Genomic DNA, 18590 nt, shown 5'->3' on the forward strand with positions numbered 1-18590 from the left:
GGATCCTCACAACTCCGGAACGAAACCGAAGCTAACGAGAGAAGCAACCCAGAAAGAAGCAAGCAACATAGTAAACAACTATCACATCAACATGGCATGATGCACAACCAAGTATGATGCATGTCCGGTTTAATGAGGCATGGCATGGCAAAGTGCACAAACAACACTAGAAGTTAAGTGGAGCTCAATATGCAACGAGTTGCATATTGATGGAACACCACATTCAAGTTATTTAGTTCGATCTCGTTTATGTACCCAACAATTTTAAATGTTGATTAATATGGCAAGAGGTGAAAGATGAGTAGAAAACATATTTAGGCATTTTAAATGAGGCCGGAAACAACAACAACAACAACAACAACAATTCCGGTAAATCCCCATATGCATTTAGCAAATTAATGCAAACAACAATTTAAACATTCTTGATGTTGTTATCATGATGCGGATGACGTTTGCAAGTTTTATGCAATTTGGAAATGTTGACAAGAGCATGATATCAAGCATTTGTCATCGTGGCAGAAACGAAAACGGTGCCACGGCAACGAATCCGAAAATGATGCCACGACAACATTCCGGTTCCGGTAACTCGATTCAGATGCCGGTGCAAAAGGAAAAGTGACGGGAGCGTGTCATGCAAGGATGGTGGGGTGCTCCTGGATATCGGGTCCCCACGGGTTAGCGGCAAAAGAGGAGGACCGAGCAAGTGACAACTCGGACACGGTGCAGACAACGGGTGCATCTCATACAACACATGCAAACGTTCTCAGACGGTCGTCTCGGGGTTATACCTTTGAAGCGTGCGTTTCGGGCGGAACGAATTCGTAGAGGAAGTAGTCGTTCACGGGTCGTCGAGGGAAGTAGTGGTACTTTTCCGAAGAGGAACTTGATGAACCCAACATCTCCAAGGCGACGTAGTCGTACATGGCAACGGTAACTTGTAGGGTCGTCCATTTCGTGGTACTTAGGTGAATCCACGAGAAATGGCAGTCGTACATGGTTCATCGAGGAACTTTACGTTTCGTCCTGTAGTTGTTCGAGCGTCCGACGGTAATGGTACTCGGTCGTTTCGAAGAGGTACTTGGGGTCATTCGAACTTGCCGGTCTCATCATCTCGAAGGGGTACTTGACATTCTTAGCGATTCCGAATACGACGGTAGAGGTACACTTGTTGTAGGGGTACTTGTCGGATCCACAGCGACGGTAGAGGTACAAACGTTCTCGCGGTACTTGTCGGTCCAGTCTTGGTGTAGATGTACATGGCAAACGTAGTGGTACTCGGCATCTTGTCGAACCCAAGTGACGGTAGTCGTTCACGTTCGTAGATGTTCGGGGCCAACGGTAGAGGTACTTGGCGATCTCTGAAACGTCTTGTGGCGGTTCCTGTCTCCGCAACAAGTCTTGGTGGTCCAACATTCCAGGAACGGAGGTGCACCGAGGCAACAAAATGCGTGGGGGGGTTCTCAGCCATGGCCATGCCGAAACTTCTAGCGGATGGCCGAGGTGGAAGCTTCATGCGGGCAGTCACGAAAGGCAACTCATGATGCAACAACGAGCATGGCGTGGTGGTGATGCAGGGGAGCAACGCAGGCGAGTAGACGAGGTCGTTGCGTGAGAAGCAGGGTGCAGGCACGGTGGCGCTGCCGGAAGAGAGTCAGGCGACAGGAAGAAAGGGAGAGACCCTGGAGGACGGCAGCGGGCTTGTCAGCGTCGGGGACGAGGTGTAGGAGAGGAAGGCGTGGTCGCGGCCTGGCGCTGCAGATGGAGGCGCACGGGAGAAGGGGCCGACGCATGGGAAGGAGAACAAGGGAAGCAGGCGATGGAGCAAGACGGTGCCGGTGGACGCGCGCGTGTAGAGACGGGGCCGGAGTGCGGCAGAAGAGGAGGAGGGCACGACAAAGAGAAGGCATGACCCGAGTGGCCGAGGAGGTCGATGGCGGCATGCTCCAGCGGCCTTTGTTGCCGGCAGCAGAGGCGAGAGGCGAGCCGCGGCGCGGTTCGTTGAAGGGGCGGAGCGAGATGGCGGCCTCCTGGTGGTCGCGGACAACGGCATGCAGAAGGAGCGGCGCGGTTCAGAGGTAGCCGGCAAGGGCTCCGGCTGGTCGAAGGAGCTCTGGACTGGGATCGGGAGCCCCTCCTAGTTGCGCTGTAAGGTGAGGAAGGGAGCGAGAGGATCGAGCAGGAGGCTCTGGCGTTGCGAGGGAACGAGGAGGAGGGGTGCTGAAGGGTGTGCGGGCTAGGTTAGGAAGGGATAGGTGGGCCTCTGGTAGCTGGCTGCTGCTGGGCCTTAGGAGACCGGCCCAGTGGAGAGGAAAACGGCCAGGGGCCTGCTGGGCTGCTCTCTCTCCTACTATCTTTCTCATTTCCTTTTATTTTCCAAAAATAGCAAATAACAAAGGCATAAATAAGAGAAAGAAAAGGTTGGAGAAGGAATTTGGGCACTGGGATAATTTTCATGGACTCGTAAAAATGTGCACGGTCCACGAAAAATAGGAGAGGCATGATTGCAAGAATTTAATTCAAAGTCATTTGAATTTAATTCAAATGGTTTGAACAAGGACTAGGAATTAGAGGTGTCCAAAAATGTTCGGATTTTTGGTGGACCTTCGGAATATGATAAAAGAATATATGGCAATGTTGGAGACCAAGAATTAAGATAACAAAGGCATTGGGATATTTTGCAAGTGTGTTTATGGGTGAATCCAAATTATTGGAATATTTAATATAACTCCCTAATATCGGGAGGATATGTTATAAAGAGAATCACCATGTGAATTCCCTCGGTTTAAATGGACCGAAGATCCATGCAATTTATTTAGTGAGTTTTAAAACGGGTTGCATGATGACATGATGCAATGCACATGATGCAAAGATGAAATGCAATGGACCAAACAAATCACACGACAAAACTCGAAAAACATGGAAGGCGTCTGAAGCTCCGGTCTTGGGGCGTTACATAGTGGGTCATCAAGCACATTTTCTAACCTAGACAAGTTGTCTGCGACGGGGTTCTCAGCTCCCTTTCTATCAACAATATGTAAGTCAATTTCTTGTAGCAAGAGAACCCATCTAATAAGCCTAGGTTTAGCATCTTTATTTTCCATAAGATATTTAATAGCAGCATGATCAGTGTGAATAGTTACTTTAGAATCAACAATATAAGGTCTGAACTTATCACAAGCAAATACAACTGCTAAGAATTCTTTTTCAGTAGTAGCATAATTTCTTTGAGCATTGTCTAGGGTTTTACTAGCATATTGAATAACGTTTATTTTCTTATCAACTCTTTTCCCTAGAACAGCACCTACAACATAATCACTAGCATCACACATAATTTCAAAATGTAAATTCCAATCAGGTGGCTGAACAATAGGTGCAGAGATCAATGCTTTCTTAAGTATTTCAAATGCTTCTACACAATCATTATCAAAGACAAATGGTATATCTTTTTGTAATAAATTAGTCAGAGGCCGAGAAATTTTTGAGAAGTCCTTAATGAACCTCCTATAAAATCCGGCGTGACCAAGGAAACTTCTTATACCTTTGATGTCCTTGGGGCATGGCATCTTTTCAATAGCATCAACCTTGGCTTTATCAACTTCAATACCACTTTCAGAAACTTTATGCCCCAAGACAATACCTTCATTAACCATAAAGTGGCACTTTTCCCAATTCAAGACAAGATTAGTTTCTTCACATCTCTGCAAAACTCGGTCAAGGTTGCTTAAGAAATCATCAAAAGAAGATCCATAGACGTAGAAATTGTCCATGAAAACGTCACAAATCTTTTCACAAAAGTCAGAGAATATAGCCATCATGCATCTTTGAAAGGTAGCAGGTGCATTACATAAACCAAAAGGCATACGTCTATAAGCAAAAGTACCAAAAGGGCAAGTAAAAGTAGTCTTCGATTGATCCTTGGATGACATAGGTATTTGAGAGAAACCAGAATAACCATCTAGAAAGCAAAAATGTGTATGTTTGGATAATCTTTCTAGCATTTGATCGATAAAAGGTAAGGGGTAATGATCCTTTTTAGTGGCATTATTTAATTTGCGGAAATCAATTACCATCCTATAACCTGTAGTAATTATTTGAGGAATCAATTCATCTTTATCATTAGGAACGACAATAATACCTCCCTTCTTAGGGACACAATGGACGGGACTTACCCACTGACTATCAGCAACGGGATAGATTATACCTGCCTCAAGGAGCTTTAGTATTTCCTTTCTTACCATTTCTTTCATTTTAGGATTCAGCCGTCGTTGATGATCACGAACTAGTTTAGCATCTTCTTCCAAATTTATTTTATGTTGACATAGAGTGGGACTAATGCCCTTAAGATCATCAAGAGTATACCCAATAGCAGCACGGTGCTTCTTCAAAGTTTTCAATAATCTCTCTTCCTCATGCTCTGAAAGGTTAGCACTAATAATAACAGGATATATCTTTTTCTCATCAAGATAAGCATATTTAAGAGTATCAGGCGACGGTTTAAGCTCAAACATGGGATCAGCCTTGGGTGGAGGAGGATCCCCTAGGATTTCAACAGGCAAATTGTGTTTCAGAATAGGTTCTTGTTTAAAGAATATTTCATCTATTTCCCTTCTTTCCTTCATAAACATATCATTTTCATGGTCTAGCAAATATTGTTCTAAAGGATCACTAGGAGGTACGGCAATAGAAGCAAGACCAATAATTTCATCCTTACTAGGTAATTCTTCTTCACGGTGTTGTCTACTACATTTAGAGAAATTAAATTCATGAGACATATCATCTAAACCGATAGTAACAACATCCTTTTTGCAATCTATATTAGCATTAACAGTGTTCAGGAAGGGTCTACCAAATATAATGGGACAAAATCTATCTTGTGGGGAACCAAGAACAAGAAAATCAGGAGGATATTTAGTTTTCCCACACAAGACTTCAACATCTCTAACAATTCCCATTGGTGAAATAGTATCTCTATTGGCAAGTTTAATTGTGGCATCAATATATCCTATCTCAGCAGGTGAAATATCATGCATAATTTCTTTGTATAAGTCATAAGGTATTGCACTAGCACTAGCACCCATATCACATAAGCCATGATAACAATGATCTCCTATTTTAACAGAAATAACAGGCATGCCTACCACAGGTCTGTTTTTATCTTTTGCACAAGGTTTAGCAATTCTAGCAGTCTCATCAAGGAAATGAATAACATGCCCATCAATATTATCAGACAAGAGATCTTTAACAATAGCAATATCAGGTTCAACTTTATTTTGCTCAGGAGGTGTATAAGTTTTAATGTTGCTTTTACGAACCACAGTTGAAGCTTTAGCATGATCCTTTATCCTAACAGGAAAAGGTGGTTTCTCAACATAAGCGGTAGGAACAATAGGATCATTATAAGTGGCAGTCTTTTCTTCAACTTTAATTGGTGCAGCTACTTTTACTTCTATGGGAGGATGATATTTAAACCACTTCTCCCTAGGGAGATAAACATGAGTAGCAAAAGATTCACAGAAAGAAGCTACTATTTCAGAGTCAAGTCCATATTTAGTGCTAAATTTATGGAAAACATCGATATCCATAAAAGATTTAACACAATCAAACTTAGGTGTCATACCTGACTCATTACCTTTGTCGAGGTCCCAATCTTCAGAGTTGCATTTAATTCTTTCCAATAAATCCCATTTGAATTCAATAATCTTCGTCATAAAAGAGCCAGCACAAGAAGTATCGAGCATGGTCCGATTGTCATCAGAAAGCCGAGCATAAAATTTTTGAATAATCATTTCTCTTGAGAGCTCATGATTGGGGCATGAATATAACATTGTTTTAAGCCTCCCCCAAGCTTGAGCGATGCTTTCTCCTTCGCGAGGCCAAAAATTATATATATAATTGCGATCACGATGAACAAGATGCATAGGATAAAACTTCTGATGAAATTCCAATTTCAATCGTTTGTAGTTCCATGTCCCCGTATCATCACATAGCCTATACCATGTCAATGCATCTTCCCTCAAAGATAAAGGGAAGACCTTCTTCTTAACAACATCTCCGGGTACACATGCAAGCTTAAATAATCCAGAAACTTCATCCACATATATTAGGTGCTCATTAGGATGCGTTGTTCCATCTCCTGCAAAAGGATTAGCTAGCAGTTTTTCTATCATACCCGAAGGAATTTCAAAGCAGACATTTTCATTTTCAGTAGGTTCAGTAGGTTGAGGAGAAACTCTTTGCTCTACTGGTCGCGGTGAAGATACCCCGAACAAGCCCCTCGGAGGATTACTTTCCATAGTAACAAGTGACAGTAAATTTCAGCACACTATATAAATTTTTCCTTACCAAAGGCGCTTCACTCCCCGGCAGCGCCAGAAAAGAGTCTTGATGACCCACAAGTATAGGGGATCTATCATAGTCCTTTCGATAAGTAAGAGTGTCGAACCCAACGAGGAGCAGAAGGAAATGGTAAGCAGTTTCCAGCAAGGTATTCTCTGCAAGTACTGAAATAAGTGGTAAAAATAGTTTTGTGATAGGATAATTTGTAACGAGCAACAAGTAACAAAAGTAAATAAAGTGCAGCAAGGTGGCTCAATCCTTTTTGTAGCAAAAGACAAGCCTGGACAAACTCTTATATAGAGAAAAGCGCTCCCGAGGACACATGGGAATATCGTCAAGCTGGTTTTCATCACGTTCATATGATTCGCGTTCGGTACTTTAATAATTTGGTATGTGGGCGGACCGGTGCTTGGGTACTGTCCTTACTTGGACAACCATCCCACTTATGATTAACCTCTATTACAAGCATCCGCAACTACAACAAAAGTATTAAGGTAAACCTAACCATAGCATGAAACATATGGATCCAAATCATCCCCTTATGAAGCAACGCATAAACTAGGGTTTAAGCTTCTGTCACTCTAGCAACCCATCATCTACTTATTACTTCCCAATGCCTTCCTCTAGGCTCAAATAATGGTGAAGTGTCATGTAGTCGACGTTCACATAACACCACTAGAGGAGAGACAACATACATCTCATCAAAATATCGAACGAATACCAAATTCACATGACTACTAATAGCAAGACTTCTCCCATGTCCTCAGGAACAAACGTAACTACTCACAAAGCATATTCATGTTCATAATCAGAGGGGTATTAATATGCATATAGGATCTGAACATATGATCTTCCACCAAATAAACCAACTAGCATCAACAACAAGGAGTAATTAACACTACTAGCAACCTACTAGTACCAATCCCGGACTTGGGGACAATAATTGGATACAAGAGATGAACTAGGGTTTTGAGAGGAGATGGTGCTGGTGAAGATGTTGATGGAGATTGCCCTCTCCCAATGAGAGGAGCGTTGGTGATGACGATGGCGATGATTTCCCCCTCCCGGAGGGAAGTTTCCCCGGCAAAACAGCTCTGCTGGAGCCCTAGATTGGATCCGCCAAGGTTCTGCCTCGTGGCAGCGGAGTTTCGTCCGAGGAGATGGCTTATGATTTTTTCCTCATCGAAAGACTCCATATAGCAGAAGATGGCCATCGGAGGGCCACCAGGGGGCCCACGAGGTAGGGGGCGCGTCCCCCACCCTCGTGGGCAGGGTGTGGCCCCCCTGGTGAACTTCTTGCGCTCAGTATTTTTTATATATTCTGAAAACGTCTTCCGTGAAGTTTCAAGACTTTTGGAGCTGTGCAGAATAGGTCTCTAATATTTTCTCCTTTTCCAGCCCAGAATCCCAGCTGCCGGCATTCTCCCTCTTTATGTAAACCTTGTAAAATAAGAGAGAATAGGCATAAGTATTGTGACATAATGTGTAATAACAGCCCATAATGCAATAAATATCAATATAAAAGCATGATGCAAAATGGACGTATTAGTGTTCAATTAACTGCTTAGTTCAATTCTGCAAATGTGATGTTCAATTCTTCAGGGTGCAATATTTCCAAGTTGTTAAGCATGCTTGGTTTGGTTAACTGTCTGATCTTCTATTAGGAGTATGTTATATTGTTCAATTTGTGTTTACTTAACTGCTTGGTTCATTTGTTGTGGCTTGGTTCACTTGTTGTGGTGTTTAGTTAACTGCTTGGTTCAATTCTGCAATGCGATGTTCAATTGTTGTGGCTGCATTCTGTTATTGTATACCATGTGAGGAATAAATCGAATTTGGCTGTACTAAATACATGAGAAACAAATACAATTGCTATATTTCCAAGTTGTTAAGCATGCTTGGTTTGGTTAACTGTCCGATCTTCTATTAGGAGTATGTTATATTATGCAATGTGGTGCTTAGTTAACGTTTGGTTCATTTGTTGTGGTGTTTAGTTAACTGCTTGGTTCAATTCTGCAATGCGATGTTCAATTGATGTGGCTGCATTTTGTTATTGTATATCATGTGAGGAATAAATCGAATTTGGCTGCACTTAATACATGATAAACATATACAAGTGCTATATTTCCTAGTTCTTAATCATGCTTGGTTTGGATAAATGGGTTTTCCATGTAGCTTGAATTAATCTGATGAATCTGCAATGTGCTTATTTATCATCAACATATTTTACTGATAGCATGCGAACCCTTACTTAACCTGATGACTAACTACCTTATATGTGTTGTAGGGAAACAATGGGAAGCACTGAGGTTTATAAGATGGTATTAACTATTATACCTTGCCTTTTTGTATTCCTTTGCCACATTTCCAATATAGAGAAGATATTTATGCACATCCTTGTTTTCAGGCTTCACTGATGATTACCTCTCAAACCACCTATGTGGTCAGGAGGAGAGAAAAGTTTTCATACAACACCCACGGTTCAATATTGAAGTGTTCCTGAAGAGGTCGAAGGATGGACGGTCAATCATCCACAGGCACTGGCCTAAAGTTGCAAAGACCTTCAACATGAATGAAGGCTCAATATTGGCCTTCCGCTTCAGCAGTTTTCCAGATGAGATACATCTCTCTATGTACCGTCTATGATGCTAATTTCGAAAGGTTCTAGATGCTGCATATGAAACTTGCTGCTGATGCAGTTGTGTAATGGGGTAGCTGAGTGCTGAAGCTATATCATGTTGTACTTTGATGTATTTCAATTATGAAATCCTGCTTCCTTAATGTGGAAATGGAATATATTATGTGCTTAATATGAATGTCAATTAGCAGTAAATGGATTATTAATAATAGGGCAATTAGCCTGCTAATTGGCCAATTAGCTTGCTAATTGCGTTTTGCTATTGCAAACGGTTGTTGAAAAAATACAGTGGGCGGTGACCTCAGGCAACGCACACAGTTTCTAGGAATAAACCGTGTTGGATCAATGAACAATCACACACGACATTCTCTTCAAAACTGTTTGCGTTACGCCACCTTGCGCAAACGTTTTCCTTGTAGTGACTGTGTGGGATGTATATATGAACGAAAACGTTTAGTGGTGACTGACTGTATGGGATGTACTTACGACATGAAATGATTTCACCTGTATAATTGTATTTTTTTTAGCACTACTATACGTATTTCTGTATTTGAGTGCTCGCCGGTCGCACACGACCTCATTTTGCCAAGCGTGTGTGCCAGAAGGCCATATCCCCAACGGTTTCTGGGTCGTGTGGGAAGGACCCCCTATCGCCCAAACTCACTTGGCGACGGTTCCAAATGCCGTCGCGAAAAGGGGTTAAAAACCGTTTGTTTAGGACCGACACGTACCAGTGTGGCAACGTTACCTGCATAGACTAATGTAAAAATAATTGTAATTTATCAGCTAAATGCATGAGTCGCTTATGTGGCAGATTTTGCATGGCTTAGTGGTATAGAAGACTTAAATGCATTGCTTAGTGGGACGTTGAGGTGTACACTTTGCATGTTGAGAACTCATGTGCGAAGGACATGTTATGAGGGAATAAAGTGATGCCTTCAGCTATTACTCCTAGACTTGTTTCATGGAGAAGTTGAATGTCAATGAGATAGTAGGGATGTGAACATCCAACCGTTTATGTTGCTTCTTTTTGCACGAAGGAGATAATGGACTCACGGTTAGTAAAGTGAAGCAAAGAAAAAAATGAAACATAAGTGATTACATGGCATCACGGCAGATGAGGGAAATTTGGTAGTACAATTGAATGCTTGTTGATATGGCATGTGTGCATGTCAAGATAAATAGAGTGGTGGGATGACTCTCTCTCTCTCTCTCTCCTGCGTGTTGCTGCGGTAACTTCATTAAAAATGCATAAATAGTCGCTAAAAAAACTAAATATAATGAAAAGAAAGTATAAGCTTGAAAATCAATAAAAGAAAGTGGCTAAAAATAGAATAAACACTTTCGAATCACATTTAAAAATGTCATTTCGACCAAAAATGTGAAGGATGACTAACATGAATATATGATGTCGCAGCATTACATGCATAGACTGATGCTAAAAGTAATTGTAATTTATAAGCTAAATGCATGACTTGCTTGTGTGGAAGATTTTCATGGCCTAGTGGGAGAGAAGATTTAAATGCATTGCTTAGTGGGTGTTGAGGTGGACACTTCGCATGTTGAGAACTCATGTGAGAAGGACATGTTACGGGGCAATGAAGCGATGCCTTCAATTGTTACTCCTAGATTTGTCTCGCGGAGAAATTAAATGTCAATGAGATAGTGAAGATGTGAACAACCAACTGTTTTTGTTGCTTCTTTTTACATGGTGGGATGTTGAGGTGGACACTGTACATGTTGAAAGAATTGGGTTCAACTTCTTAAGAATGTAAGGTATATACAAGCTCCATGGTTTACCCAAGGTGGTTATTTCAGAAAGGGATAGAGTGTTTTTAGTGCTCTATGGTAACCACTTTCAATTGACTGACACCACTATATTGATATCTCGAGTTATCACCCACAAACAGATGGTCAAACTGAGGACCTTAATCAACATTTGGTACTTAGAGCATCCACAACCACAAGTACTAGAATCCCCCCCCCCAAACGCTCGTTGACAGTTACTGAATAGCACACAAAAATCATCCGCTGCATCCATGTACCTCAAACTTTATTACTCAAATCCATACAAGCCATGCAGATTAAAAATCTACGTACTATGTAGATATCCTATCTACTCATCGTCAAAGATGGGCATGATCTCTGTTCCCGGCTCTAGGTAGATGGGCAACTGCGCAGCTCTGGCTCATCGTGGGAGAGGTGAAGATCTCGTCGATCTCCGCCCTCTGCTGCCAGACGAAGCGTCAGTTGGCATCCACATAGGGCTCGTCCTAGATGGGCTCGAGGATAGCGGTATGCTCCATCATCTCCTCTACCTATGCGACCTTGAACTCCACCATGGCATCCTCCATGGCGAAGCCCGCAGCCGGCTACGCTTCCTCCTCCGCATCCGCCGCATCTTCCTCCTCCAGATCCGCCCCACCATAAGCAAAGGTCCTGCTCCGCCTCTGGCTGCTATTGCACCTCATCCTCCTCCTCCTGCTCCAGCTTCGGTGAATTTAGAAGCAGGCCGTCGGACCAACGGTTGCTCTGTGTCCCCACATGGGCCCTTACGATCTGTACGGCATGGTGCCTGCGATTGGGTGCATCCAGGAGTCCCCATATCCGCCACAAATATAGGTTAGGTGTGGGAGTGTCGGTCAGTCTGGTCGTTTGGGCCATATGTGGGGCATTCGGTTGGGTGCCAAATTTTTCTCCGGGCAGCCTGCTCGAGCGTTTGGATGGGTATGGGGGTTTCGGTTGTAAATTCTCCTACATTGCATGAATCGGGCATGGCCTTCCAGATGGCCACATTGAACAAAAGTTTATTTTTTTGAAACCTGGACTGTAGAATAATAGTTCTACGGTAATTTTGTAAGTGTAAAGAAAATATGTACATGTTACAATCATAAACAACTACAATTTAACCAATATCTGCTTTAGTCAACATTAAATCGAGATTAAAATAATTAGCTATCCAGGATTTCAACTTCCGAGCTTACCGAAAAAGGCATTCGCCCCGCTTTATATATAAATCACTCACCATCAGACAGACCGATACAAACGCACATCACCACCACACACAACACAAAAACCCAGGCAAGATACACAGGTGTCGGGCACTGCCACACCACCCCAACGCCACCAAGAAAACATCAGATGCACCTACACGAACCGCTTGGAGCCGACAGATACCTCCACCAGCAGCGCCATCGAGGAGGGGTGATACGTCTCCAATGTATCTATAATTTTTTATTGTTTCATGCTATTAAAGTATCAACCTTGGATGTTTATATACATTTACTAGAAACTTTATATCATTTTTTGAAACTAACCTATTGACATAGTGCCCAGTGTTAGTTGCTGTTTTTTGCTTGTTTTTTTACTTCGTACAATATTAATACCAAACGAGGTCCAATTGCCACGGAACTTTTTGGAGATTTTTTTCTGGTGATAAGAGACCCTGGAAGCTTCTGGAGCACACGAGAGAAGGCCTGTGGGGCCAACTAGACACCAAGGCGCGCCAAGGGCCTCTAGTGGACCTAATGGGTAGTAGGGCCCACGGGAAGCTTCTTGACCTACTTCCGCCTCCATAAATACTCTAAAATCCCAAAAACCCTATGGGAGTCGACGAAATACTTTTTTTCCGCTGCCGCAAGTTCCAGAACCACGAGATCGAATCTAGAGGCCTTTTCCGGCTCTCTGCCGGAGGGGGCAACGATCACGGACGGGTTCTTCATCATCCTTTCTGCCCCTCTAATGATGCGTGAGTAGTTTACCACAGACCTACGGGTCCGTAGTTAGTAGCTAGATGGCTTCTTCCTTTTTTTTGATCTTCAATACAATGTTCTCCTTGATGTTCTTGGAGACCTTTTTGATGTAACTCTTTTTGTGGTGTGTTTATTGGGATCCGATGAATTGTGAGTTTATGATCAGATCTATCCATGAATATTATTTGAGTCTTGTTTGAACTCTTTTATGCATGATTGTTATAGCTCCGTATTTCTTATCCGATTTATTGGTTTGGTTTGGCCAACTAGATTGATTTTATCTTGCCACGGGAAGAGGTGCTTTGTGACAGGTTCAATCTTGTGGTGCTCAATCTTAATGACAGAAAGAGACATGACATGCATGTATCATTGCTATTAAGGGTAACAAGATGGGGTTTATTCATACGCGAGTTTATCTTGTCTACATCATGCCATCTTGCCTAATGAATTACTCCATTTTTCCATGAACTTAATACATTAGATGCATGCTGGATAGCGGTCGATGTGTGGAGTAATAGTAGTAGATGTAGAATCGTTTCGGTCAACTAATCATGAACGTGATGCCTATATGCATGATCATTTCCTTGGATATCGTCATAATTATTTGTTTTTCTATCTGGTGCCTAATAGTAATTTGTTTACCCACCATATTCTATTTTCTCGAGAGAATCCTCTAGTGAAAACTATGGCCCCGGGGTCTATTTCCTATCATATTTAAACCAAAAATACCTTGCTGCAATTTTATTTTATTTCGTGTTTTAGTTAGATCTATTTATCAAATCTTATACAATTTAATCTATCTCAATGCCGTTGAGGGATTGACAACCCCTTCACGTGTTGGGTTGTAAGTATTTGTTGTTTGTGTGCAGGTCCTGTTAGTGTTGCTTTGTTCTCCTACTGGATTGATAACCTTGGATTCATAACTGTGGGGAATACTTACCTTTGTTGTGATGCATCGTCCTCTCCTCTTTGGGAAATTACCAATGCAGACTACAAGCAATCAAGGGGTGAGACAAACCACGACAAAGCATGGACTCTAAGATGGTGCCTCCAGGAAGGGAAACGACCACTAGCACTACCACCATATGATCCCGAAGATCAAGTTTTCACCTGGAGCAACACGATGGGAAGGGAACAACTACGACGGAGCCTTCAGGAAGAGAATGACATCCGCGGACGCCGCCGCCGTCGGCCAGTACAAACTGGGAAAGCAATACACCCGGCTCACCCTCACCGTTGCACCCAAGCTTCGCCTACATCAGCACCCATGCCACCCACATGTCCATGGCTGCCCGCCCGCATATGAGACGCTCGCTCCGCCCACAAACGTCGTGTCTCCCATCGTCAGGGCCAATGCCCTGCATCCAAACACCCCTAGGACCAACCAAAGGCCTTTGCTTTTATCCAACTGGCAGCCCCCAGCCAACTGAACAATAGTAGGCGCCGCACCTTGAATATCGCCAGAGCTGTGGCCACACGCACTCGGCCGAGGAAAGGGGGAGGAGGGGGATCAGGCCCATCCGGACTGGCACACTCATGTTCCGGTGATGGGTGGCCCGACCATATTGGCGCCTCCCATCCCTCCAGCCAACCTCCCCACCGGACACCCCCTATGTCGCCGCACCACGGTGCCGGTGCAGATCTCCACGAGGCCAACAACGACCACCTGCTCACCAACAAGGGATACCACATCCACCATCGCCAAGCGCCAAGGATGCACACCGGGGGAGTCAACCCGCGTCGCTCGCCACCATCCAACCGCCAGAACTAGCTGAAGTCTGGCCAGCATGCCTACCAGCCCGCCTTTCTTGCGCCTCCACCACCACCAGTCGGGACCATGGTAGGGATGGACGCCCACAGCCCACACTGCCTACGCCAGGCGCCAGCTGGCCCGCACGCTTGCTGGACACCGGTCAGAGAAGCCTCCCACGCAGCCGCACTAGGACGCCATCGTCGGGATGCACCGGCCGCGGACGCGCCACGCCGCCCTGCAGAGCCGCGTGCCTCCACTCGTTGCTGTTGTCCCACGCCAGCCCACCACGAGTAAGAGGAGGAGGCCCCACCGCCATCGACGTCGAGCGGGGTTTGCCCATCGAGGTGTGCCAGTGGCGGTGAGGGTGGGGGAGGGGAGCGGGCGAGACGAAGGGGAAATGGATGATGCATCTTTATACTGCTGCGGTCAGAGTCTCCTTTAGGTAGTAGGACCAGTTCAAGGTGTAGGGGGCTGCATTTCTATTTTTTATCATTCCTAACTGACCATATAGTACAGGAACTAGTGAGAATTATGTCCCATGCAATATCCTGAGGAAATTCTAAAAGTCTGATGAAGATTTCATCGTAGCTGGAGATACCTCGCTTCCTGTTAGGGAGAATAGAGTTCCAGCGGTCACTGGCAAAAGCACCATCCCAGAAAAGATGTATGAGAGTTTCTACAGTTTACTCATTGCAAACGACACAATTAAAGTCCTTCAAGTACATGGTTTTCTTTTCAAAAGATTCCTGGTGGGGTTGAACAAAAGTTCTGTTGAGGTTCTCTACGGATATAAACCAAAAACAATTCAATTCAAAATACAGAATGGCATGTCTCCCACCGTCCCTGATTTGAAACAATGCCTTCACAACAAAGATGACCCAAACAAAAAAAGGGCAGCGCTACGCGCCCGCCAATGGATAATCTAAAAAGATTTGTCTCCCCAGCACTCGTTAGATATGGTTCAACCAACGTTTCTAGCCTCGTCCTCATTAGTGCAACAAAGTCAGTGTTGCAGAACCCTCTTTGCAACAGAGTTCATGTTGCAGAAACATTCAAGTGTTTCGGGTTTTTTCATCTTCACTTTTATGCAACATACATGATGTTGCGGAAGGACTTTTGCAACATAAATGATGTTGCAAAAATTAGAGGAAGAACGGGAGTTTGGGAGGAACATATGGGGCAACTGCGCTTAAGGGATCCAGATCCAGATCTTGCAACATACAAGCTATTGCGATGGGAAGACTGCAACAAGGGCTCAGTTGCAAAACCGTAAAAGATAATGCTAGGTAAGCCCCGCATGACATGTGTCACACGGACAAGGCGGCGAACGAATGCGTGCGATCCGCCCGCTGAAGCCAAGTGTTTCCCAACAAAAAAATACTTTCAGCAACAACTATTTAGGCCCAACAATGGATGAAATCTCGTACAGATAATGAACAGTTCTTTGCAGCGGATGGTCGAGTATACTAGAAACTTCAATCATACATTCAAACATCCATTGCGCGTCGTTTGTAATCAGAAATTGGCCTCAAGTACTTTGGTCCTTAGGGCATCTCCAACGGTGACCCACAAATTTTCTCCCGCATCCGTCCACGGAAGGGAGGACCAGCACATGGACACGAATGTGGGAGGCGGCCATCCGATGCTGCCCGCATATATTTCAACAACAATTGAAACCAACCAGCCGAATTTCATGCAAACCAGACGAATTTTGATATAAACACGGTGGATTTCATTTAAACTAGGATGATTTGTACATAAAGCGGACGATATTTCATCACTAAAAACCTTAAAATAAAAACCCTAAACTACCCTATACTTTACGGTGACCTCATAGTCCATGTCGGGCTAGTCGGCTCCTCCTCCTCCATCAACGTCACCTGATCCGGCGTTGGAATCATCGTCGTCGGGTTTTGGGTGGCGGTAGGGGCAGCATCGTGACAAGGCTTCCCGGCAGCCGCCTAATGCTCACGGATGATCCTCTCCGCTTCCTCCTACATCATGCGACGTGCTGTCACGGCCACCAACGACACGGGTGGGGGAGAGGGCGCGGGCCTTGGAGGAGGTGGCATTGGCGGTGGTGATCTCGATGCGGGACCACTCCTCGTTGTACTTGGACATCTCCCCTTTGAGGCAGCGGAGACACCGCTTGCTCGTCTCCGCCATCGTCACAGAGCGATCAAGAGCCCATGTATACGCCATCTGCAGGTCCGCCATGATATATGGTGGCGGGGCGTTGGAGTCAGCGAACTCCGACCTATGTGCCGCATTGCGCCTGTCCTGTCGGCGTCGCTCCCTTTCCGTGTACTCCTGCGCCGTTAGGGCGTTCCTGAACAACAAAGAGTTGTTGTTGCCGCCACCGAGCTAGTGGCAAAGGCGACCGTGCACGCCTCCGCAATCGCATTGGGTACAGGCGGGGCGAGCGGTGCTCCTCCTTGACACGTTGGGGCGACGGTGAGAGGTGCTCCTCCTTCACGCGCCGGGGCGGCAATGAGAGGCGCTCTTCCTTCATGCGGCGTCTGATTTGGACGCCGCCGTTGCGCGATGGAGAGCGTGGAGGGGATGCCAACTCCGGCTTCATAGGGAGGAGCGTCCCCGACGGCTGAGCCAAGCCGTTCTGGTGGTGGCGTACTCCGTGTCGGTGGTGGCGTACACCTGGTCCACCACCGCCAGCGTGGACTACTGCTACTGCGGCGGCTGGTCCTCCTCATCGCTAGAGGAGATGATGGTATCCGCTTTCTTCGAGGAGCTGCCCGTCAGTGAGGACGACGACCCCGGAGTTTGAGGGTGGCATCCCGGAACCGCCGCCTGTCAGTGTCGAGGCCCATGACTTGCCCATCGCCGAGTTGTGGAGGGAGATGGGAGGGGAGAGGCGAGGAGGTAGAGTGGATAATGGCAATGGCGCCGGAGCGCGGCTTAAATAACCGCGGCTAGGCCATGCGAAGGGCCATTCAGCCGCTTCAATGCGACGGAGCGATCAGAGTTGGTTCCTTGGGAAGCTGCATCTGCATTGAAGTAGCGGCTCCCGAGAGGTCGTTTTAGTCAGCGCCGCCCTACGTCCGGTCACATTGCGGCATCAATGGCAGCCCCTGCGTGCTCTGGACCGGAATGAATGTGGCGGGGTAAGTGGCGCATGCATCGAAAGGAAAGCGCGGGTGTGGCGGGGTGGACGGATTTTGGCGGGCCAGGGCGGTCAAACGCGGGTGTGGCAGCGGTCCGGATGCTCGCAAAGCCCCCATGTTTGTCTCTGGTTTGTGCGAGAAAGTATGTCTAGACCGCTCTGCGGACCAATACAGGCCTGCATTGGATGGCTTCCATGGTCCGATGGTTTGAGGGTTGTCGTTGGAGATGCCCTTGCGCCATCATTCAATGTGTGAGCGCGGTTGCTTACACCATCATCATACTTAATCATTGTATCTCTGTCTCCTCTCCAAAAAAAAAAGCAGCTGACTTCTCCTCTCCAAAAAAACGTAGCTAACGTCTCCTCTTAAAAAAACGCAACTGACGTCTCCTCCAAAAAAGCTTAAGGTTCCTCTCCCTCTTGCTGGCCCCGCCAGTGGTTTGCCTCATTTCCGATGGTCCTAGGGCCATGGGGGAGCGGTGGATCCCAGCCCTTGCTGGTTGGAGGGCTCTGCTTTAGTTGTTTCTTTGAGTTTTGTTAGGTTTCTGTCCTACTCAGGGAGATGAGACGACAGCGGCTCCCTAAAGATAAAATAAGGTTCTCTCCGCCTAGCCTCGGTTCCAGTGGTGTGTCTAGCATTGTCGGAGGGCATGTGGAGGTATGTATCCGGCGTATCTCACAGGATTTGGTCGGTGGTTGGCTTTGTTGGATCTATACTTGAATCTGGTCTTCGTGTGTTTTCATATTCGATCCTTTCGCTCTACGCGTCTCGTCATCCGTGGGGTTATTGTTTTGGTGCATTGGTTCTATCTTCTATGGGGGCTTAGCATGGCGACTTTTCAACTGTCTATTATAACAAATTTTTCCCGGTCCCGGTGATGAAGGGGCGACGACAACTGCGTGCAGGGGCGGTGGCAGAGGGTGGACAGGGTGGGCCGCGGCCCACCCTGGAATTTCGGACTGGGCTATATACCTAGGCATGTTCAGATG

Source organism: Triticum urartu, chromosome 7 (assembly GCF_003073215.2).
Source record: "Triticum urartu cultivar G1812 chromosome 7, Tu2.1, whole genome shotgun sequence".
NCBI classification, from domain to species: domain Eukaryota; kingdom Viridiplantae; phylum Streptophyta; class Magnoliopsida; order Poales; family Poaceae; genus Triticum; species Triticum urartu.